Raw genomic sequence first — 25,819 nt, forward strand, 5'->3', positions numbered from 1 at the left:
ATCCAACCTGACCCATAGGTGGCACCACCCTTAGATCTAGGCAACAAAGCCTCCATCTTGGGCCTCATTAGAGGGGCCTTATATTACAAACACATTAGAATATGCATTTACTAGGGCACCTGGGGAGCTCAGGTGGTTAAGTGTCTGACTCTTAATTTTGGCTCAGGTCATGATCCCAGGGTCATGGGATCAAGCCCTGCATTGGGCTTTTTGCTGACAGGATTGAGCCTGCTTGGGATTCTCTCTCTCCCTCCCTCTCTCTCTCTCTCTCTCTCTCTCTCCCTCCCCTATTCATGCTCTCTCAATAAATAAATAAATAAATAAATAAATAAATAAAATGCATTTATTAATGCATAAATAAATAAAAAAAGAAAATGCATTTATTAAAGAATATGCAATTATTAATGTATAAATTAATATTTATTATATTAACAAATAAATAAATTGTAAATAAATAAATAAATTATGATTTATTATTTAAAGAAAATGCATTTATTAATGCATAAATAAATAAAAAAGAAAATGCATCTATTAAAGAATATGCGATCATCCCTGCTCGTTGGCGTCACTCTCAGCTCTGACATAGCATGATCCTTAACCCTGAACCTCCACTCCTGTGAGTGTCCAAGCCCCCCCGAGAAAATGCGTCTCTACATCTCCTGCCCCAGGTGCTCGAAATGAAAGATAAAGTGCATTCAAATACCTTGGAGGTTTGCAGGTGGGCTGTTGCCAATGTCAGACATAGATGCTGTGGGGTTTGAGCAGCAGGAGGAAGTTAGGCAACAGAGCAGACGAACTGATTAACTTATGAGATCTTTCCTTGCAAATAGTACAACGGAAAAGGCTGGTAATACAAAGCACCCATTTTCTTGCTTTGATATTGCATCTCGCGGCTCCAGAGGTAGGCATGAACAGGCAAGGTATTCACATCACTTCCCCGGGACAGCTAAGGAACATGTTCCTATATTAAACAATTCATCTTGCTCCGGGAGTTTCATATTTCTGCGTTGTGGGCATCACAGGCATGAAGCATGATGCCAATTCATGCTAGGTGGACATTACACACTAGAATCATAAACAGTGTTATTGCTAACAAAATGAGTAAGGCTGAATTAAACTTGCAAACAACCAAGTAAAATGTTTAAGCTTTATTTAAATAATTTAAATTTTTTTAATGTTTGTTTTTGAGAGAGATAGACAGAGCGTGAGCAGGGGAGGGGCAAAGAGAGAGGGAGATACAGGATCCGAAGCAGGCATCAAGCTCTGAGCTGTCAGTGCAGAGCCCAATGCGGGGCTCGAACTCATGAATGTGAGATCATGACCTGAACTGAAGTCGGACGCTTAACCGACTGAGCCACCCAGCCGCCCCTATTTAAATAATGTAAATGAAATTTTTGATACTTTGACATAATTGTTATTTGAATTTTTCAAATTTTAGCTTATTTTTGCAAGTTTTAGATGAACTCCGAAAAATAAAAATAATTTTCATCTTTTGCCTATTTACATTCAATCTACATCTTTGACGAACACTTATTAAAGTTTTGGAGACTTTGAATCCAATTATATGTTACCTTCCAAGCCTTTAAATCATTTAGAATAAGTACAAATTGATATGGCATTATAATCCAGGAGGTTGAAAATTTAGCGCAAAGAAGAAAAGGGCTGAAAAAAAAGAACATTTTTCAAAAAGCAAGTCTGCCTAGAACTGGAAATAATAAAAGCGAATACGTTGCATTTGATAGGAATCACATAGGATTAGTAAATATTGCATTACAAATTCTTGATGTAAAGCTTTGTTAATCAAAACAATGAGAACTGAATAAGGAAATTACTGTCATCAGATCTACAACCTGAACAAGTCAGAGGATATCAATGCAATGTTGTGATCTTTACTAAATTAAGACGTAATTACTGCACAAAAAGAGAAGGTATGGGCCTCCATTTTACCATTGCACCAGATCCCGGAGGTCCACCTTCCCAAAACTCACTACAAAATAGGGTGACGCAGCCTCATCTACCTGCCTTACTAAAGTCCCTAAATAGAAGCCCATCAAAACCACCCTTTACCATTATAGGGGAAGAGCAGTGCACGGTAAGAATGACAAATACGGGGAAGCCACAAATGCCTAGACCAAGTGTCAACTTCCAACGGTCAATTCTCATACTGAAAGAGAAAACAGAGCTCACTTTGAGCTTCTTCCTTTCTATTTTACTCATTTATTTTTAAGTCACACATGTTATATTCAAGGCCTTTGGCCTAGTGCCTTTTATGCTCTATTTTCTTTGATGTTCAAATGACGTAATCAAGAGTTAATGCTACTTTCTGCATGAAGCAGGGAAGTCTGTGCCACTCTCGAGGTGATTTCATAAAGCTAGAGTGGTATTGGAATATGAACCCAGGTAGTCTGGTTCAAAACCCCACAAATAATCAATGCCATCTCCCCTTAAATTAAATTACCTTTGGGGGGAGCCTGGGTGGCTCAGTCAGGTGAGTATCTGACTCTTGATTTCGGCTCAGGTCATGCACTCACGGTTTGTGAGTTTGAGCTCTGCATCGGGCTCTGGGCTCACAGCATGGAGTCTGTTTAGGATTCTCTCTCTTTCTCTCTCTGTTTCTTTCTCTCTCTCCTCCTCCTCCCCCACTCATCTTCTCTCTCTCTCTCTCTCAAAACAAATAAATAAACTTAAAAATTATTTAAAAAAATAACCTACCTTTGGAATGCGGGTATAGGAATATGCGCATCCTCTACCCCTTCTGGATTCTTCTTTAGCAAAAGGCCATGTTGACTCTTTCCCAAAGATCTTCTTTCGTGTAACAAACAACATCAGTGTCTATTCTCTCCCCGTAGTATGTGTGAGCAACTTGAAGCATGGGCTACATCTTATTCATCTTTGTATCTCCTGTGCCGACCACAGGGCTTATATATTTTAAGAGTTGAGTAAGCTTCTAGTAAATGAATGAATAAGAATGAATGAAGACAGTGCAACGTGTGACCCTTCCCTCAAGTGAATTGCATTTCACAATCTCCGGAGCATGTGATGTCTGCTTGGGAGACTCATGACCTCCCTGTCACTGCTTCCCACGTGCCACAAGTAGAGGCATGAGCTGCCTTACAAGTATCAAGTGGAAGCATCCTGCCTGCTTTCTGTCTTTCACGTCATCCTTCCTATCGGATGAGGAGTGGTTTGTCCTGTTGCCAAGATTGGATGGAGGACCCAGAATGCTTGGGGTAGCTCTTCCGGGCTCTCCTTTTGCCCACTGTACCCACAGAATAGAGGCCTTCTTTTCCAGTCCTTCACCCGTTAGGGAGGCACGCCTGACGAGGAGTCCAGGAACGCCTTCCAAAGACAGATCAGGAGGCTCACTTCCGTGTCCACTTTTAGCTTCTTTGAGGAACGGAGGTGAGCACATCGTAGCTTTTGTGCGGCAGGCCGGGCAGACATCTGGTCGACAAACCCGAGTCTTCTCACAGGGGGCCCCACCGCTGAGATTCAGGAGTAGGGAGCCCAAAGGCAGATTTGGACAAGCCAAATTCTCCACATCTTAACCAACAGTAAAGCTGATATTCTCACCCCTGTTTAACTCCTACGTATGTGTCTGAATTGATTCTGAAATTCCAAGGGGAAAGGTATTGAACAAAATCTTTATCTTTAGAAGGTTCTTCTAGAGCAGGCATGATTAAGTCTTAGAGTTTTCGCTGTAAAAACAGATGGCAGTAGATTCCCACTCCTACTTATCTAACCCATTTTTTTATAAAGGCACTCCTTTATTCTTAGAATAGGATGGGCTTCCTCTTCATCCCCATGAACTTTGCCCTCAGTGCTCCAGAGAATACTCACCACAGTGAGTGTCATGCTGTGAATGTCACTTGTTTTTTCTGAGCTTCGCAAACCTCACCCTCAAAACTCCTGAGAAGTGGAAAAATGAAGAGCCTACTCTTATTATTACTGTGTTCCCCGTAGCTAGCTCAAAGCCCAGCATTTAGAGAACACTTAAAAATAAATATAAATAAATGTTAATAAGTGAGGACGCTGTAAGTTAATTTGATACATAACTTTGGGGCTCTGGAACTTGAACTATCTTGTTAATGTTTAGAAAAATTATTGCAAAACACTTCAAGAATTTACTCTGACATTTTAAAATGTCGCCGAATCGCACAAGCTTGCGAGAGGCTAAGGGCCAGACAGGGACGTGGTTCAGTCTGGGAGCGTGAGGGGCTCAGAAGCTGGTGCCGGCGCTGTCTCCAGCTTGCAGTGTGAACTCAAAAACGTGAGCTCTCTAAGTGGCATTTTGCATTTTAATGGCATTCTTGGATTTTCATGAAATTATATGATGCTTGATTAGGGAGAGAAAGCACAGAGAACATGGTTTGCCATATCATTATATTGAATGAAAAATCTGAAATCGGAAGAGATGAGCTGGGCTTGTCAACCACACAACAGAACCAAACCCAGAAAATGGCACTCCTTGCCTACCAGGTCTGTGTGTCTCCTTGTGTGTGTGTATTTTTTTCTAAGAAGCAACCCTGTTTCTCATTAAACACTCATATGCCAGGATTCAGTAGGCCCTGAGGACTGAATAGGGCTCTGGAAGTCCACTCTCTAGTGGACAAGGGAGATTAATCAAACAAAGGGAGATGCAAAGATGTGCAGGTCGTGATCTCGCGGTTGATGAGTTCGAGCCCCACAACAGGCTCACTGCTGTCAGCCTATCGGGGCAGAACCTGCTTCAGATCCTCTGTTCCTTTCTCTCTGCCCCTCCCCCTGCAAGTGCTCTCCAAAAAATAAATAAATGTCTATTTTTTTTTAAAGAAAGAATCTTCTTAGTTCACCTAAGGAGGAAGGATGTCAGGTTATTCATTCTAGGATGATTCATGATCTGTGTTTCTATGTTTGAGTCAGGATGCTGCATAAGTATGAAGGCACAGGAGGGCATTTCGGAGGGGTATTACAGAGAGAAGGGCGATCATGTGGAAGAAACCCTTCACCCCATTTCCCACCTCACTTTCTACTTTCTACTTCTAGCTCCTTAACATGTACATTTTCCTGTAGCCCTCACCTTCACTCATGCTGGTCCCTTCACTAAAAACGTTTCTACTTCCTCTCACACGACCATTTCCTCATTGTTCATCCTTGACCTTCAATGCAAGGTTCACAAGGAAGCCTGCTCCAACTACTCCCAGTCTTAAATAACACCCGCCTTTATTTCTCTCATATGAAAATATATTTCTGTGTTCTAAACACAATGTTTAATGTTAGTTTCAAAATGGGTGATTTTCAATGCCCATCTCCATCAGTGAGCTGTAATAAGCTCCTGAGAGCATAGGTCACATCTGTCCGGCTCATTACCCTACATGATCAATTCTCACTAAAATATTTGAATGAATATATTATGAGATCAACCATTTTTATCAATGCCCTTCCGGAACATGTAATGTGAGTGGATGAACTCATTGTCAGTTGACATTTATTGAGTGCCTACTATGTGCTAGGCAATGTTCTAAGGATTTTACAAATTGTTACCTCCATTATTTCTCTTAGCTTTAGGAGGAGATAGATACTAAGGCAACCCCCATTCTATAGATAAAGAAATTAAAGCACACAGGCAGTAAGTAACTTGATCAAGTCTCCATAGTGGTAAGTAGCAGGGCTGGAATTAAATCAGGTGGTCTAACTGGAGAGTCAGTGCTCGCATGTAGATGCCAAGCTACTTCTCATGACTGAGTGAATCAATGAATAAATGAAGCATGAACAGCAAACTATGTGCAAGAAGCTACAGAAATTTAGTATGAGAGAAGTATAGGGTGAGTGCTACCGCAAAATGTGTGTGTAGCAAGGCAGGGGACTGGAGGCAGTGAGACTCAGCGCATGGATGGGGGGCCTTGGGCACCAAGGTAAGGGATCCTCCCTTTGTTGGCAGATACACTGAAGCGTTCACATTGAAGACAGATCAGTGGCTGTTCTTTCAAAATGATCATTCAACCTCAGATCTGATTCAAGAATGCTAACTTCAACCCCTACACCATACCTCCATCCCATTCCCTCATGCCAGCTGCCTTTTCCAAGCTGAGCCCCTCAGATTAGCCATGTTGTGGGACTGCCTGCCTGTTTTGAGAATGGCTTTCCTACCTTCTAATGTTGCTCCATTCTTCTTCGGCTCATTGTTTTACAACCAATTGAGTAGCTCTGCAATTAAGCCTCCTCCATAGCTCATAGGAGCTAAACATCCTAAGTTCTTGGCATTATGTGCCATGTTATTGTCATGTTAGTTGGACTGTGAAGGCAGGGAGGTGAGTTGATTGCCTGGTGTTAAAGAGGGAGAAGGTTCAGGGATGAAGAGACCAGTACTAGCTGTGAGGCTACTGCAATAGTCCAAGTTCAGTTTAAAATAGTCTGTATTCTATTGGTACTTATGGGACCAAAAAAAAAGGGAAAATATGCAAGGTCAGAAGCAACAGGACTTAGGGAACACTTAGAAAAAGACAAGACAGTGCAAAAAATCAGAGGCTTCTGAAATTTTGAGTCTGAGAGTCTGAAAAAATGATCATGTCAAGAAACAAAAAGAAAGGGAATAGAAAGGCTGATGTTCAGTTTGAGGCACTGACTGGACACCCACGTGTATGCGTCAAGCCTGACGCGGGCACAGGCAATGAGGCCTATGGACTGGGAAAGAGCGCGGGAAGGAAGACACCGATGTGAGACCCATTCTTGTCGATGTGGTCATTGAAAATGCAGCTTGAGAGTGAAGTCACCAAGGTAGAGTGTGTAGAAACAGGAGAAACCCAAGGACAAGTGCCATAAAATAGCCATCACTATGGGAGTACCTGATCTCATATTAAGAGCATAGAACAATCCTGAGCTGCAGAGATAAAACCACGGCTGGGTTTGGATCATGGCTTCAGCACTTTTTGGCTCTGTGACTGGGGAGGTTTCTTTGCTTTTCACAGCTCAGCTTTCTCTTTAGTAAAGTCAGCTCAATCTCCTAGGGTCGTTGTGAGAAGTTATTGAACGAGTGTGGGAAGGACCCAACATAGCAGATAGCCCATTGCAGACCCCAGAAACACCAGCTAATACAATGTTGGTGTGAAAACCAACTATTGGTTTTACTGGTGCTTGGAAACCACTGTACCTGCATGCTGTATATATTTCTTCTTGTAATCCTTACTACAACAGTAGATATAGGATTCATGTGATTGCCTCCATCACATGTCTGTCTCCATCACATTGTTTGGAGAAATTTACATTCTGAAATTAGGTTCACTTGTCTGTACTCAATGTAACTAATAGGTATAATGAGCAACCCCCAAATCTCAGCCACATAGCACAACAACATTTTATTTCTTGCACAAATGACAGACAACATTGTTGGAGCAGCACTTCCGGGTAAGTGTTTTCCAGGGAGAGAATTGGAGATTCAGGCTCTTTCCAGCATGTGATAGCCCGATCTTTATTTTTTGAAGTTTATTTATTTATTTTGAGAGAGACAGACAGACAGAGATAGAGACAGAGAGAGCCCAAATGCTGTAGCAGCAGAGAGAGAGAGAGAGAGAGAGAGAGAGAGAGAGAGAGAATCCTCAGCAAGCTCCACACTGTCAGGGCAGAGCCCTCTGGGGCTCGAACTCACGAACTGTGATCATGACCTGAGACAAAGTCAAACACAACAAACTGAACCCACCCAGGTGTCCCAGACCCATCTTTAATACTTGTCCTGTATGGTCATTCATGGCAGAAGAAGAGAGCAAGGAGGATGATCAAGCCAAGAATTAATAGCTAGGTCTGAAAGGAGCCCACACAACAACTCTCAGACACAGTTTGAGAGGCCAGAACTTAGGCACGTGTTCATCCCCAAATCAGTTTCAATGAAAGCTTGGAAATGTAGTGTTCTTGCTCAGGAAAAGAATGGAATTGGTAAGCAAGACTGTGCCCTGTCTCATAACTGGTGAAGGTGGGATGTGAAAGAAGCCCTAAATTTGGAGATTGGAGGAAAAAGAAAGATAGTAAAGGGAAAATCTGACAAGTGGAAAAAGGCCTAACATCTTTTTCATGTTCTGCAAGCCAAGGGAAGAGTCTACTTATTAAACCCCTACTATGTACCAGGCACTGTGCGGCTTCAGTGTTGACTCATAAAGACACAATATCAGGAGGAGGATTTGGAAGAGTCCACTGGGTTTAGCAATTGGACATATATTTCAGGAGAGATGGGTAAGGCGCAAGGAAGAAGGAGACAAGATTTTTTTTTTGGTTGTCAAATTTTGTCATTGCCAGAGGCATGTCACATAGTCCTCTTGACATTATCACTGGAAACTTGACTTTCTCTGTGTTTGAGGAAGAACTCTGTGAGACACTGACGACTTCTCAGAGAACAGCAATGATTTGCCCCCACGGGAAGAAGATATGACAGGACTAAAAGTAGGATGTGGTGTGGGAGGAACAAAGAAAGTACAACATCATACTTCATCTCCTTGTGCATTTATGTTTCTTCGCCCATTTGGGGAGTGGCCCTTGAAGGAAAAGAATAAACAACAAAGAAAGAAAAATGAAATGAAAAAAAGAAATCAAGAAACAAAATACAAGCCTGGGATCTAGGGCTGGTGCAATCTTTGATTGGAAGTGCTTTGACACAGAAGATTTGAGAGAAACGAGGTAGCCAGCAGAACTGGCCAGAGCCCCAAAGACCCCTCCTCTGCTATACACAGGACTTCAGGATCTCTAAAGTAAGCAAAAGCAGGACCTCCCTCAGTCTCCCGAATTTCTCGGGACTTTTTCCCATTGGTCAGTTTCAAACTCTCAGCCTCTGACAGCCATCAGTTTCTACTTCATTGCCTTTTAACCTCACCTTCCCTCTTACTTTATTTATTTATTTTTAAAAGAATGTTTTTAATGTTTATTTTTATTCTTTTTTTTTCAACGTTTATTTATTTTTTTGGGACAGAGAGAGAGAGAGACAGAGCATGAACGGGGGAGGGGCAGAAAGAGAGGGAGACACAGAATCGGAAACAGGCTCCAGGCTCTGAGCCATCAGCCCAGAGCCCGACGCGGGGCTCGAACTCACGGACCGCGAGATCGTGACCTGGCTGAAGTCGGACGCTTAACCGACTGCGCCACCCAGGCGCCCCTGTTTATTTTTATTCTTCGGGGAGAGAGAGTGTGTGAGTGAAGAAGGGGCAGAGAGAGAGGGAGACACAGAATCTGAAGCATCACCCTCCCTTTTCCATTCATGTGAGCTAATGAACCCTTTAGATTGTTTACCTGACTTCAGACTCAGAATGTCTTGATTGCTACCCCTCCAAACCTCTCCACAGCCTACTAAATACTGATGTGCTGCACCCGCACCACACCCAGAGTCCAAGATACTTCATTCCAGATTATAACCCAGTACCCATCCCCTAAGCCATCTCATATGGTGAGGGAACCTCAGGTAGATGTGGCCCAAGAGAGATGGCAAGAGAATGTTCTAGATGAATATGGCTGCCTCTGCTCTGGGCTTCAGGAAAGAAATGAAGAAGGCCTTATAGCTTCTAGGTCATGCAGCCTACCTCTCTTAAAAGGAAGCAAATTAACTGGTTCTTTCAAGAAACTCACGTATGTACCAGAAACTTTGCAGACAATTCAGATACTGCCTGCAAGAAGCTCAGGGTACGGGGCACCTGGGTGGCTCAGTCGGTTAAGCGTCTGACTTCGGCTCAGGTCATGATCTCATGGTTCATGAGTTCGAGCCCCGTGTCGGACTCTGTGCCGACAGTTTGGAGGCCTGGAGCCTGCTTCAGATTCTGTGTCTCCCCCTCTCTCTGTCCCCCCCCCCCCCGCCGCTATGCTCATGCTCTGTCTCTCTCTGTCTCTCAATAATAAATAAACATTTAAAAAAAAAGAAGCTCAGTGTACAAGAGGGAGATGGGTGCCCATGCAAGCAATCACAGCACGTTTGCAACGCTAGAGGCCATAGTGGGTGAGGGGGTGGCCCAGACTCCTGCTCCAGCCAAGGGGAGAAAGCTCGGGAAATGTATATGTACAAGGAGGTGGGGTGAAAAGTCTTAAGGCAAAAGCACCACTGGAAAAAAATGGAATCACCTCTGAAATAACTCTGAAACCTGGCTGGGGGAGGGGGGATAGAGAAGCAAACAAACAAAAGCAAAAGAAAAATAAAATAGTGGCAAGTATCTACGTAGCAACCCAGGAAGAGGAAATCCTAACAGCTTGAAAGCATAAGAAAGGGAAGGAGTGCTGACTTCACGCAGGAAATAGAGCCTGTGGAAGGTCTTGGTGAAGGAAAATGAAAACTGAACGTATATGTAAGATAAAGGCAAGAACTCACTGAGGAGAGAGATGCTAACAATGCCACAGAGTTGTGAGAGGTCAGGAACAAAGGCCCTAAATCTGCTGACTGGACTGTCAGATAATTTCTTCCACATTTTCTTCCACGTGGGAGCAATTGTCAGGAAGTGAGAGGCCAAGTGGTAGCATAGACAGTACTTCCAAAGGCCTGAAGACCATGAATGTGCATAATCATTGCTACCACTCTGGTGAAGTGGAAGAGGCATTATATTCAGAGTCAGAAGATCTGATTCTGCCACAGGCGGAGTCTAGGAATTTTCAGAATTTTCTGAGTTTCTCTATCTTCTCTTGCAAAATGAGAGTATTGGAAGGAAGAATACTATGGTTCACCTTTAGAGGCCAAAATGGATAGCCCTTTCTCCTCTTTAATGTTCCTAGAGGAAGCAGTTCTTCTAGGCAAGCTCACATCTAGAAACAATTGATTCTTGATCATCTACGAGACTCCAAATAACACATAGGCATTTTAAGCCAAGTGGCATGCCTAATCCAGAATTATCCCATCAGGCATTCCATGCATCCACTTAGGTTGGATCAACAAAATTCTAGATTCCAAAATTCCCCAGTCTATTAAAGAAACAAATGGCTTTTTGTTTGTTCCATTATAGTGATCATTTTCATCCTAAGTTTTAAAAATGCCATCACAGAGTTCTATAAACGCTCATCTTGGCACTCAAGGGACCCAGTGAAACTGGCATTTTGTTCTGTTGGCTGTTGAAAGTGAAGTCTGTTGACTGGGAAAATGTTGACTTCTGTTCCTCTGAGTAAAGGTGTGTGTATATGTGTGTGTGCACTCCCAGTTCGGCAGGTAATAAAAAGATTAAATCTGAAAATGGTTCCACTCTACAAGATACGGTATTTCACATTGAGCTGCATTTTACAACATTTTCAGGTAGAATTTGATTACTTTGAACGATTGACTATTGATTCATGTTTCTCAGAACTCAGCAGGGCATGGGGAGAAGTCTCAGCCAATTGCCAATGCTTGGAAAGTGTTCTCAGGCAACATAGTTTACAATCAAAAGTAGTGATAATTTAAGCAAAATCTTCACATTTCTCCCCTACCTCCTATTGATGAAATATTTCACTTCTCCAGGTTGAGCTTCCCTGGGTCAAGTATAACTCACTCCTCCTACGTTAAATGACACAATCATATAAAATGTATTCAGTGTAACTCTGGCATCTTCAATAATTAAAGTCCAAGCTGAAAAAAAAATATGTATCTAATATATATACATATTACATTTATTTTTAATGTTTATTTATTTATTTTGAGGGAGAGAGAGTGAGAGCATGCGTGTGCACACGAGTTGGGGAGGGGCAGAGAGAGAGGGAGACAAAATCCCAAGCAGGCTCCACACTGTCAATGCAGAGCCCAACATGGGGCTCAATCTCACAAAACATGAGATCATGACCTGAGCCAAAATCAAGAGTCAGACGCTTAACCAACTGAGCCACCCAGGCACCCTTTGGCTCACGATGTTCTGACTATGAGCATTTACCAAGTACTCTATGAGTTTTCACCTTATGTAATCCTTACAATAATCTTATGAGTTTGATATTATTATCATTCCCATCAGTAATAGACAAGTACTATCTATAAAATAACTGAATCCAAGAGAGATTAGGAAACTTACCAAAATAAGTGATCATTTTAAGCTTTGAATATGCCAGAGCCTAAGTCCTTAAATATCATGTTATATACTGGCATTTTATTATAATCCTATGAACTTGATCCCAGAATACACTTATATATAAATGTATATAAATACATAAATCCTTGCCTGGTTCCTATGCTAGATTGGGTGACTATCCTTTCTATTTACTCCAATTATATTTAGATATTTACTTAGCTATTTTTAATAATCTAACTACCTAATGACAACCCCAAATGGAAAAACAAACTGGAACCTTGACAGTAACTTACAACTCAGGGCAAGGTTCTCCCATAAGCCCAGATCTCTGCTTCTACTAACAAGATATAAATATCAGTAGGAATCCTGTATTAGTAATTCCCTTGCTCTCCTTTTTATATAGCCCCACTTGCCTGGATTCCAAAATTTTACATGCAAAACATACACAGGCACATTTAAAAAATTAAAGTTGTAATACTGATTTGTTCACAAAGGCTTCTTCCATCTCTGTTCTTTTTTTTCACATATTTACTAGATATGTGTTTCCTCATCTATGAAATACATCCTCGTGTCTCTTGCATATTTTTTTTCCTTTGGGTAATCAGCATTCTTACTGTATAATCATGATACAAATCCTTTGTTATAGTTAAAAATATTTCTATCTTCTCTCAGTGTGTAACTTGGGTTTCCACACTCTTCTAGCAATCTTTTGATTGAAGCCTTGATTTTCTTACTTGTAAAATGTACAACTCACTGTGTGGTCTGCCTACTCCTGATTGTTCCCAAATGGATATATATGCATTTTAATGCGAAGGAAGACTTAATACCATAAATAATCAAATAAAATCCAAGTTGATTGACACATACAAAGCATTCAAATGAAAAAATATAACAGGAAGAGAGAACTGGAAGAGGAGACACAATATCGGTACTCTAAAGCTCCAATTAAGTACTGTATGTGTAAAGTTCCAATTAAGACAGCATGTGGTACTGATGCAGGTGGAGAAATTTGACCAGTGAGGAGCACCTGGGTGGCTCAGTCAGTTAAGCATCCGAATTCTGCTCAGGTCATGATACTGCAGTTATGAGTTTGAGCCCCGCACCAGTCTCTGTGCTGATAGTGCAGAGCCTGCTTGACATTCTCTCTCTCTCTCTCTCAACCCCTCTCTCTCTATCCTGTCCTGCTTGTACTCTCTCTCTCTCTCTCTCTCTCTCTCTCTCTCTCAGGATAAATAAACTTTTAAAAAATATTTTTTCAAAGAAATTTGACCAATGAAATAGACTGGGGGTCCAGGAACACACGTTTATTTATATATTGAAACTTAGTATATGACAGATGTAATATGCCACATTAGTGATGAATAATAGAACTGTTCAATAGTTGGAGTTGGAAAAAATACACCCACTAAGAAAAAAATCCCTGGCTTACACCCTATGCTAAAATCTCATTTATTCATGTATATACCACTTGCCTAGAATTCTTTATTTATAATATCCCATTATTTCCCTATCCAGTCTCCTGTGTCACTAGCTAAGTCATCTGTTCAATATTGAGAATCGACATAGATATATAGCATTTTAATAATGACCCTCACTCTGCAGGACAGAGAACTAATATGAAGACTGTTGGCTATTAAATTTACCACTCTTCCTATGCACTCAGAATCCAGGGATATAACACAGCTAGGTCTGCAGACTCATTAGACACAATAGGAAATGGATTAATGGAGAAAATTCCATTTTTGCTTGGTTTCTATAAGTTCCCAATCTAACCAGAGGAACATGAGGACACTTCCAGATTGGGTGAGCACAAATATCATGCAAACTCTATACCCTAGAGTCTTAAAAATCTGAATATTCTCAGAGAACAGTTTCCTTGGAAGTTAAAAGGGCTTTTGTGAAATTATGAGACAAATATTTACTACATATTTTTGATAGCATCATAGGGTCTTGTCTTAAAGGGCTCCAGCTCTGATTTCAATCAGTTGGTTTTGGGCCTATGAACCAACTTCCATATGGAAACTGGATGAAAAACAATAATTGTTCATTGCGTTAGTTGATGTTAGCCTTTGTCACCCTCCATTAACTTCCATTGGTCAAAATTATACTCACAGAGTTTTAATTGTTCTGAACTTCCAGTTTGGGTGGGCACTGAGTCATCTCTGACATCTCAGTAGGAACATGGAAACCTCAGGTCAGAAGGTAAAAAGCGTCCAGTGCTATCATGAGATGGTATGCCTGCAGGCTGTGCCTATATGAATCACTTGCCATAGAGTCTGGAATAAAGCAAGGGTCCTAGAAATAGGTGTGACCAAGAGACTATAAAAATGATCATAAGAAGCAAATAATACAAACAGCTATTTAATCAACGATGAATGGAAATCCTCTTTGTAGGCAAAATTGTGAGCAACACATCTGTTTTTCCCCCCACTTTTTCCATTAAGAATATGATGTGATGAGTCTACATCACCTTATGGGTAGTGGCCAGTTGGTTGGCTTGCTACTTTCAGGTAATGTAAAAGACCAAAACTGCATGATTAGTAACAAGAAGGTCTGGGGAAAAGGTGTGTGCGTAGATTTCTTGGATTTTGTAGTACATTTTGGATAATATGTAGTATGTATTTTGTATTACATAAATGCCCACAAGAAGTCATCCACTCTGGAAGGGGTTTTTAGCATGATGAAATCATCCATACTGTGGATGTCAGCCCCTTTCCCAAGATATACTGATACTTTTCCTGTGTCTCCTTATTCAGTCTTGGCAGGAAGAAACCCATGCACGAGCACAAATACATGACTTAAGCCCCACCAAGGCTGATCCAGGTACTGAAACAACTGAATTCCTATCTTGACAACAGTGGATTCTAATATTAAAACCAAATATAATAAAACCAATGGCTAGTTAATACATTGGATACCTTCCATCATGAGATGACAGTAATTTGTATTCTTGGGAATAGATATTTGAGAATCCTATTCTGGATAACGATGACTGCCTACCATACTCTGTCAGAACAACCATTTGTGGACTTACAGAATACCACTGTCATCATCTCAGTGTCCTATATAGCATCTCTTCCAAGTAAGAAACTATATGGGAAATCAAATAAAACAAAGCTTTTGTATATGCAATGTGTTTTTCTTATCAGTAATCCTTCATCCATAAATGTATAGTTCAATAGAATTGTAGAAATCATACACAGCTTCATTCCCTGCTGCCAAGGCTACTATTTAAAGCTTACTTACAGCATTGGCTAGAAGAAAACACCCTCAAGTATTAATGTTGTCTCACATGGAGTAATATGTAATTTAAACCAACAACCAGCCCATGGTATCATTTCCCTCAAAGCCAGAATACATGGGTCTGGGAATAAAGAAGCAGAAGTAGAAGGGACCAATCTCACTGCTATGTCACATAACTCACTTAGAGGATTTCTAAATTCCAGTGATTATATTTCTTAAGAAAATAATGTTTCCCTTAGGGAGAATAGCAACACTTCTATTAACTTACAAGCAAGAAAATACCCTGGTCATTTGGGTTCCTCTGCTACTGCACTGACAGAGAAGTGATGACTACAGGGGCTTGATTGCATTTACTAAGAAGAAATTAGGTTGCTTCTACCCAATGGAGAAAATAAGTAATCTATTAGTAATCAATGAAGTCATTAGGGTAACTTTATCACTCTCTTGACAATGGTCCTAGTCAATGGAAAAGACAGCTCAATGAAGATAGAATATTGGGGAATAAACATTTAGGTCTCCGTACAAAAGATTTATCCACAGGGTTCACAGAGAACAGGGGTAACATGGACTGTGGTCTGAAAAGGAAATCGTGATTATATATGTTTGTGCATAACTTACTATATTATTTCTTCTACCTTACCCCTTACGATATCTTTTCTTTTGAAAACTAGTGCTGATGATTTATATCCATTTATAAGGATTCAGTATGACAAGATGGGCATCACTGCCACCAGAACTAGGACAACATTGAGAAAAGGGTTTCCTAAATTACAAAATCAAGGAGTTACTCACTCTCAAAGGTGTGCATGTTAGGGTGCCATCTGGATTGAATTATAGTTCCTGCTGTGTCTTTCCTGATACATGTCCAGTGCTTAACTTCTATAATAGACTGATCATATTCTTTGTCTCCTTACATGTATTTGAGCTCTTGAAGATAACTCTATCTTTTTTTTAAAGCTCACAATCTTTTTTTTATTTAAAAAATTTTTAAATGTTTTTATTTATTTTTGAGACAGAGAGAGACAGAGCATGAGCAGGGGAGGGGCAGAGAGAGATGGAGACACAGAATCTGAAGCAGGCTCCAGGCTCTGAGCTGTCAGCACAGAGCGTGACTTGGGGCTCAAACCCACGGATAGTGAGATCATGACCTGAACTGAAGTTGGATGCTTAACCGACTGAGCCACCCAGACGCCCCAAGATAACTCTATCTTGTTTAACACTATATTCTGAAGACTTTTAGCACATTGTAGATGCTAACTAGAAGTTTGTTTAATGGAAGCATGTTGTCTCACAGGTAAATTTTTGTTTTATTTTGATTTTTGTATTTTTACACAGGTTTTTATTACACAATGTTCATAAACCAAGACCAATACTACTGTATTCTTTCATTCTTGGCAGGGGATGGGAAACATTGCTGGTGATAAATTAATAAGCCAAACATTTTAAGCCAAGGTGTAGACAAAATATTACAGAAGGGCCATATAAAAAAAGAAGGTATAGAGTGGGAAATGCAGATAGTAAAACTTAGTTTTCAGAACTAAATCTCTTATTTACTAGCTCTGAGAACTGAGATAACTTATTTGATCTCACTGAGTGTCAGTGTCTCCTATTTGTAAAATAGTGTATGATATCTAGAATATAGACCTTACAGAGCCATTATAAAGATTTAAAATTAAGTTAAAAGTATAGGTGAAAATAACATGTAAGCTTTAACATGATATAAAATTGTAAAAGATTCCTAGTTAGCAAATTCACTGCTTTTCTAACTTATCTAAATGAGTGATTTTCTGTGTGTGTGTGTGTGTGTGTGTGTGTGTGTGTGTGTATTTTATTTTTGAGAGTGAGAAACAGAATGTGAGCGAGAGAGGGGCAGAGAGAGAGGGAGAAAGAATCCAAAGTAGGCTCCAGGCTCCAAGCTGTCAGAAGAGCCAGACTTGGGACTTGAACGCACCAACTGTGAGATCATGACATGACCCGAAGTTGCACGCTTAACTGAACTACCCAGGTGCCCCTACATGAGTGCTTTTCTACCACTAATCACAGATTATCCAGTATGATAGATAATTCTACGTATTTCAATCTTATCTTTGTAATGTTTCCTGCTGTCAGTGGAGATTGAATCTTATTTCTCTTCTCTCTCTCTTCCTCCATCCCTCATTAGCTCCCTCCCTCTTCCATGTTCTCCTTCCTTCCATTCTTCCTTTCTTCCTTCCTCTCTCTCTATCCTTCTTCTTTCCTTCTTTCCTCTTCTTCTCCTGCTCCCTTTTCTTTTCCTCTTTCCCCACTTCCTCCATCTCCTTCTTCCTCTCCTCCTCCTCTTCCTTCTCCTTGTCCTCATTCTCCTTCTTTCTTCTTCTTCTCCTCCTCCTCCTCATCCTCCTCCTCTTCCTCCTTGTCCTCCTCCTCCTCCTCTTTCTTCTTCTTCTTCTTCTTCTTCTTCTTCTTCTTCTTCTTCTTCTTCTTCCCTTCTCACTCTCCCTCTCCACCTCTCCTCCTCAGCCTCCTCTCCTCTTATCATCTTCCCTTAGAACTTACCACAAGGGCTCAATAATGTCCATTTAATTAAATAATATTACTTATTGCCAACTCATTTAGTGTTTTCCTGCCAAGATTTGTACATATTTTTTACCTAACAAGTTATGATCCAGCAAATTTTTTAAATTATAGAACATAAACAATAAAACCAAACATGTGCAATGGAGTTGATAAGACATGGCATTAAACTATATTTTTTGTGGTCTCAAGAGGTAAGCTTGAGGGCATACACACTAAGATTTTGTGTAAGAAGAGAACTAGATTGAACAAAGAATGAGATGAGTGAGGTAAACTGGCCCAACACAACTAAATGTGAGGGCAGGGAAGTGGAGTGTGGCGCTGTCCATGGTTCTGGCATGTATTAAACTTGGGAAACAAATAATTCCTGTCCAGTTTCTCCCAAAATTTCCTAGTCAGCTAGAGATGAAACCATAAATGGAAGACAAGAGTTATTAACCAGATAAAATGGGTAGATACTGTCAGTGATGCAAGGTATTGATTCCCTAGTTTATAAATGAGGGAAAGCTAAGTAAAATAAAAAGAAATATTGTTATTTTATCATCATATTAAGAAATCCAAGGTTACTGAGCAAGAAACCACAAAATAATATTATTTGAATGTGAAACAACTATAGAATAAGAAATATGTGAACCAAGAAAATAATACCTGTGTTTGTGTTAACAAAACCCAGCCTGCCTGATACCAAGACTGAAGTTACAACATCAATGATAAGTTTTTCTTTGTTTTGTATTTTCTATCTTGATTTTTAAAGTTATGTTTTCTATCATATTGCAGAATATATTAAATCATGACTTATGTTTTATAATATTTGCCAGTGATTTTTATTTAGTTTGATAATTTTGTCATATTCTTAATTTCTATAATTCCTTATAAATCTATAACTTATTTATATTTGCATGGAGTATATCAGGAATCCTGGCTTTTCTTCTTCCACCTCCTGCCTGATGCTCTGTGAGCATTGTTATCAATAAATTGTCCTGCTTCCAGCATCTATTATTTTCAACCACAGGCAAGAAAGCAAAAGGTCATCTTCAACTTCTCCTTCCATTGAATTTGTTCCTTGCAATCATTTCAGCTACATATAACTATCTCTTCTATTGGATATAGGTTACATTCTTTACAATGAAAAGAATGTCCAACTTAATTTGGTCTAGATCTGTATCACATTCTTATCAGTCACTACTCTGATCAAACAACTCTAGTCTACTTATGGTTCCAAAAACATCCATACCTTTCATATCTCCAGCTCTTTCTTTGCTGATGCTGTTTTCTATGTTCATGATCTCCTGCCTGGTTTTCTCCAATCAAAAGTCTGTTCTTGGGGCACCTTGGTGGCTCAGTTGGTTAAGTGTCTGACTCTTGATTTCGACTCAGGTCATGATTTCAAGGGTCGTGAGATAGAGCCCCACATCAGGCTTTCTAATAAATAAATAAATAAATAAATAAATGAATGAATGAATGAATAAATATGCAAACATTTAAAAAGTCTTTTCATTCTCTAAACACATCAAAATATCTCAAAAGATACCAATCAGAAACACTCTTTCATTGATAATTCCACTACATTGTGATCGTTTTTGGATAGACTGGAGAATTACAGCATGTAATACAGACTGATGTACATGGAATTAAAAAGATTTGACTTTCAAATAAATATTCATTTATTCAGCAAATACTTACTAAAGTCCTATCAGGTCTGGGCACGTTCATAAGCATTGGAACAAATGGAAAGAATAGAAAGTCTTTTCTTACAAAGAACCAAATCCCTAGTCAGAGGTGGTAGACAATAATCAAGTAAATAAAAAAAATACATTTAATATTTGCAGATAATGAAAATATTATGAATATAATAAGCCCGAATTATAGCTTAGAGAAAGGTAATTAGAGCAGGCTTCCTTGAGAAAAAAATCCCTCTCTCTCTCTCTCTCTCTCTCTCTCTCTGTCACTTCCCCTCCCTGCCTCCCTCCCTCCGTCTCTTTGGGAACCTGAATATTATGAAGGAGCCAATGATGCAAAGATTATAGATGATGATGAGAAAGACAAGGAAGAGAAGGAGGATAACAATTATAATAACCGGCATTGATTAAACCCTTATGTCTTGTAGCCACTTATTTAAAATAACACAGTTCTATGAACTGGGTACTAACACTATCTCCATTTTGCAAATGAGAGAGAAAATAGGTTTACAAAAACTGAAAATTCAACGTCAGTTAAAAAACACAATAAGACTCTTTAAAAAGCTATTTAGTCTCAGGATGCCCATAGGGCCAGATGAAGGAGTTAATGTCCTAGTCCTCCTATGTTTCTCATTTATAACCAAGATCTTTATAAACAATCATTGACAGGTGATCTTAGCGTAAAGGATAAAAATAGGAAATAAATGCAAAGATATCAATAAGCATTCAAGGTATAAATATTATTATAAATTACTTAAGGTTGGATATACATATCCCTTTAAAAGTACATATCCTTTTATATGCAAAAAAGGACTTAAGTGCATGTACAGAAAAATAGAATTAAATAAGAAAACAAAAATAATTAAATAAAAGGTTAGACTGAAGAAGTTTATAATAATGGATCCAATAAAGCAAGATATTTAAGTAATAAATAGAAATTTAAAAGAAGGGATAATGCATAGCAAAATAAAAGGCACAGTCAGGAAGGAGTAGGGTGTGTGTGTGTGAACAGCTTTTTTACATGTTGTTGTGCATTTTAAGGAATTATCTGTCTGAACTTGATGGCAAATAAATGGTGCTACACAGATAACCTTAGCAGATTTTTTTTTAAGTTTTCTATCAGTCTTGAATATTACTGTCCTAAACCTAAGGAAAGTTATTTTCAAATCCTAAAGTGTCCCAAGGTTTCTTTTTAAAGAATTGCTTCTCCTGTGAGTCATTACCCAAGGATTCCATTTCTCAGCAAGTCCTTTAGCCCAGTTTCTCAGTCTCTGGTGGCTATTACTTATGTTTAACAGTTACGTGATTGATGAACAGATATATTTTTGAGATTTTCTTGCATAGTCTTAAAAATTGTTGAAAACAAAGTGTTATCTTTTTCATTTGTTAGTTTTTCTTTTTGTTTTGAGAGAGAAAGCACAAAAGGAGGGGCAAGAGTGAGAGAAGACAAAGAATCCCAAGCAGGCTCCCCGCAGTCTGCACAGAGCCCAATAGGGAGCTTAGTCTCTTAAACTATGAGATCATGACCTGAGCCCAGATAAAGAGTTGGATGCTTCACCAACTGAACCACCCAGGTGCCGATTTTTTTTTAATTGAACTGCTTTGAGGTGTTTTTTGTTTGTGTAACTTTTCTTCTCAATTTTGAACAATTGGTTTAAAATCATGCAAAACCATCATGATCTTGTAGTCCACTTTCATATCAAAATGTAAACATAGTTCAGCGCATTATGCTTTATTATGCCCCCCAGGATGGAAAAATCCAGAATAAACAAAATTACTTGACATTTCAAAGTCAGAATTCTATAGTAATTCCACCGACTGATGTGGCTGTTGGCCCATGTGATTGAACAGAGCTGAAAATCTTAAATTGATCATGTGTTAAGTGGTACCTTTGACTAGCATGCTTTCCACATATAGTAGGAATATACTTTATCCCCAGTTTGTTCCCATCCAGAAAGCAAAATCAAATACCTTTAGATTTGTCACTTTATTTCTGAATCTACTATGTCAGAAATAGATACAGAGATAGTTTAAGGAAAAGGAAAGAGCCACAGTCTTTAGCTGCAAAGATTGAGATTTTTGAGTTCAAGAAGCACTCAAAACAATGCACAGAAAGGCTGATATTAAAGAGGATTGTAGGAAATAACATTAACATTTGTACTAAGGGTGTCCCATGGCTTCGCCTATACCAGCCAGGCTGGACTGGAATATGTGGCAAGAGCAAATGACCACCAAATCCCAATATTTAAAATAACAAACATGTGTTTCTTACTCACACTGACTACACTGCACATCAACATGGTGGGGATGTGGAATCACTCAAAAGCCTCATTGGAATCACTCAAAATCTTGGGCCAATAAGCAGCCACCATCTCAAACATTACTGGTAAACAAACTGGATAGAAAGAAAGAGCTGGAGGGTCTTGCACTAATAATCGAATCATTGTCCCTCCATTGGCCAAAGATATTTATTTATTCCCACCTAAATTCAAAGGCAACAGAAGTTCTATTCTTTCATGTACCCAAAAAGAAGAGAGCCAAAAATATCCAGAAAACAGAACTAGACCCTACCACAGCTTCCATGCTTTGCTTTTGTGAACACTCCATTTTTACCTATAAATAAACTGCTCCTCTGATTTGAATTAAAGCTTTTGTGCGGCAGCACTCATTCCGCAAATGAAAGGAAGTGGTCTTTTTTTGTTAACATTTATATTTAGCAACGCAATATAAGACATCTTTGCTAGCACTCTTGTCTTTATTTTCTATTCTATCCAGAGTCTGATCCAATTATCAATGATATTAGCAGAACCAAAAAGAAAAAGACCAGCTTTTGTAATTATATAAAGCTTACCCCTTGGTTTTCACTGCTGCCTGCCATCAATCTGCACAATGACATACATTTAGGGAGAAAAGGGGAATTTAGTCTTTGTCCTGAGACGTGACATTGCAGTATTCCCTGAGTCCCAGGAACAACTTCCTCTTGTACTACATGAACTTCTCTGGGGCTGGCTGTGTTGGGTGGTGGGATGAAGGTTAACAGAGCCCGAATTTGGGGGCACCTGGGTAGCTCAGTTAGTAAAGCACCTGACTCGTGATTTCAGCTCAGGTCATGATCTCATAGTCATGAGATGGAGCCCCATGTCAGGCTCATGTTGACAGTGTGGAGCCTGCTTGGGATTCTCTCTCTCCCTCTCTCTGCCCTCTCACCCCTTCTAAATAAATAAATAAATAAATAAATAAATAAATAAATAAACATTAGAAAAAAGAGGGCCTGAATTTCATTCCTGACTGTATCACTTCCTAGCTATAAAATCTTGACCAAAGGGTTTACTTTTCTACGTCTTCTCTTTCTGCAATGTCACAACAAACAACATGTTCCATGTGTACAAGACTTGGCAATTCATCTCTTTCTTCCTTCCTTTCTTCCTTAACTTGCCTCCAACTACCATTTCACTTTACATGTTTTCATTGTATTTTTAACTTTATCATAGTAATTTAGGCATATGTACAGATGATATTACATTGGACCAGAAGTAAATTCTGCTACTTATGATAGCATATGGCAATCCTGTATCAGATACTGTACCAAATGGGAATCCACTTCCCAAATGAGGAAACTGAGAATCTCCAAAGTAGGCAGATAACACCTGTTCTAGGCTACCTCACAAGGTGGTTGGGATGATGAAATTTGATAGTATAAGCCATATTTTTTGGCCATATTTTTGCCATGTATTTTTTGGCATAGCACTAGTACATGGTAAAGTGCGGTCTCGTTACACATTATAAAACTCTTGAAGGCAGGATCTGTGTCTGTTTTGTTTTTTCCTTCACAACGGCAAATCCAATGCCTGACAATGGTAGGAGCTCAAGGAATGGTTGTTACCTTTACACCAAACCCTAAGAGCCCTTTCCCACACTCAAGAAGACCTATGAGATGAAGATACATACAACCATGTTTTAACTGTCTCCACACTGATAAAGATTACAGTGAGCCAATGTGACTGAAGGAAATAGAAATCTTTAGTCACATACACACTTGTGGTCAAATTTTAGCTCTGCCCATAAAATCCAAGTGTCCTTGAGTAACAGGATCTGATTTCAGGTTTAGAAGAGTGAATTAAAACATGTATATAAAATTCTTTGCATAGCCCCTTGCACATAATAGGACATCAGTAATAGTGGAATTCATCGTTTACACAGTTATTTCAAAATTGCTTAATATATGAAAAAAAGGATTAATATAAGGCATTGAAATAAGGTATTCATAAATAATGACACAGCCACAAGTATAACTGTATTGGAATTAGTGATTATTTCCTATCTTCCTGACCCAGGATATCTATATTCTTGCATTTTCTATGTAAGTATTGATAGCTTTTATATATTTATCTCAGGCAGTTGAGGAGAAAGATTTATATAATTGTCATAGCCGAAATATAGTCATAGAGATTAGGGAAACTATTTCTAGAACCACCTGACTTCCATTAACCAAGAAAAGCTCAAACAGGAAAGAGAGAAAGCCTCACTTTTGAGGTGTCCACTTCGTAGAGTAGTGACCCGCGGAAATTCATTCTAGAGAGAACACTTCTGTATTAACTTGTTTCAGGTCTGTCTAAAAATCTGTATCACCTACATTCTCCCTTGATTTTCCCTTTAGTGAGTCCTCTCCCTTCTCAAAGAGACACAGTACCTACAAAGGGTGGGATACAAGTGCTAAAGGTGTTTCGGGTCAGGCCTTTGCATGGCGGCAAGCATTGCACTGAAGTCCTCTATCCAACTTCCAAATCACACGTTTCTAAACAAAACTATTTCTTTCCAGTTACCTTTATGTCTTTGTTGATTTTGTTGGCTGACAATGGAGAGCATTGAGCATTGAGGTGTGAGGACACAAGCATTAGGTCAGAACTCACGAGGGGGTGACTTTGCCCTGCCTTCAATGCGGGGACTAGATCTAGTCCCTGGTGCAAATTTTCCTGGAGCAGCTCCTCCATTTGTGTCCAGATGAGAGGAGGTTTTAATAAAGACCCAAGATTCAGGTGGCCTAGGGGCAAGCGCAGAGATTCTGGAGTCAATGGGCCCCAGCTTCAATCCCAATTTTGCCCATCACTATGTTAATGACTTTGGAAAAGTCACCCAACTTCTGTAAATGATTGGGCCATAACCTTGTTAAGGGGGGTGTCTTTGTCTGACTTATTACCAACTCTCTCTAAATTTTGTACTTTTCCTAAAATAGAACAGTGCCAGTTAGCTACTTTTTGACATAGTAAATGAGTAAGTGAACTTCATTTTTTCTCTTCATGATGTGGATCAATATGTACCCCTTCTGTATAGGAAACAAGAGGGATGAGAGGTACTGTGTAAGGCACCCTGAGCAAGGGAGAAGAAAGAAGGATGCGGCTCTGTGCTAGATGTGAAGCTTGCAAGTTGAAGCAGTGGTGATTCTTCTGGCAGAGCAGTGGATTACAAACTGTAGGCTTAGTGTTCCTCCACATAGCAATGAAACTTCAATTTTATCATCTTTAAAGTGGGGCTAATAATAACAGCTTTGTTGCAAGTTAATTACGGTAATTTAAGAAAAAGAGAATTCTGGCAAAGTTACTTGAATTCATGACTATACAAACATGTAGTGAGCTTTCAATATTATCATCATGCCATGCTTCAAGACTGTCCCAGAAGGCAGTCTCACCCACTGGCTCCCTAAAGGAATTGCCTCCACTAGATAGGGCACCTGCCCAAACTCACATCACCTTCCTGGGGCTGTCTGCACCCATGACTACTCAATATGACGGTATGAACTGGACTTGGGACCCTTCACTCTCAACTTGGGGCAACTCTGCAGGGTCATCCCAGCCTCAGGAGGTTGGCTCCGGCTTCTGATGGGACTGTGTCACTAACCATCTTCTCCCTCTGCCAAATTCTGCTTCCATCCCTACTTGCCGCGGGTGTGGACCTTAACAGCACACCTGATAAAATCTCCTGTATCTAATCTCCACCTCAGTCTGCTTCTTGGGGGATCCAATGTAAGGCATCGTTATACCGCCAAGGTGCCCATTACTTTTGCATCAGCCGCCAGCAGAAACCAGGTTAGAAAATGTAAACCTCACCCAAGGCCGACGGAATCAGCCACTTACCCTCACGTTCTGCTTTCTGGCCTATTCCCTACATCTTTGTACCTTGGGAACTGCCTTCCCTCCTGCTTCCAATCCACAACACAGCACTTAGACATGATTCTGGACCAACAATGTTGAAGTTTATTCATTTATTTCTGTTCCTGTCCCCACAGTTTGTTGCTACGAATATAATAGAAAAAAAATGTTCATTAATGAAATAGCCGTGTATACAGTGAGTCGCTATACACATGTCACTGCTCTAACAGGAGCA

The 25,819-nt window shown here is 39.7% G+C and overlaps 1 long non-coding RNA gene across 1 annotated transcript in view; it reads right to left on the reverse strand.

Moving 5' to 3' along the window:
- LOC123385113 overlaps positions 1 to 25,819 on the reverse strand; it is a 110,730-nt gene that overhangs the window by 75,882 nt on the left and 9,029 nt on the right. Inside the window, exon 2 of the long non-coding RNA XR_006597220.1 lies at positions 18,994 to 19,181. This is a non-coding gene — a long non-coding RNA (uncharacterized LOC123385113). The remainder of the gene's footprint in view (positions 1 to 18,993; positions 19,182 to 25,819) is intronic.

This window comes from Felis catus, chromosome B1 (assembly GCF_018350175.1).
Source record: "Felis catus isolate Fca126 chromosome B1, F.catus_Fca126_mat1.0, whole genome shotgun sequence".
Lineage (NCBI taxonomy): Eukaryota > Metazoa > Chordata > Mammalia > Carnivora > Felidae > Felis > Felis catus.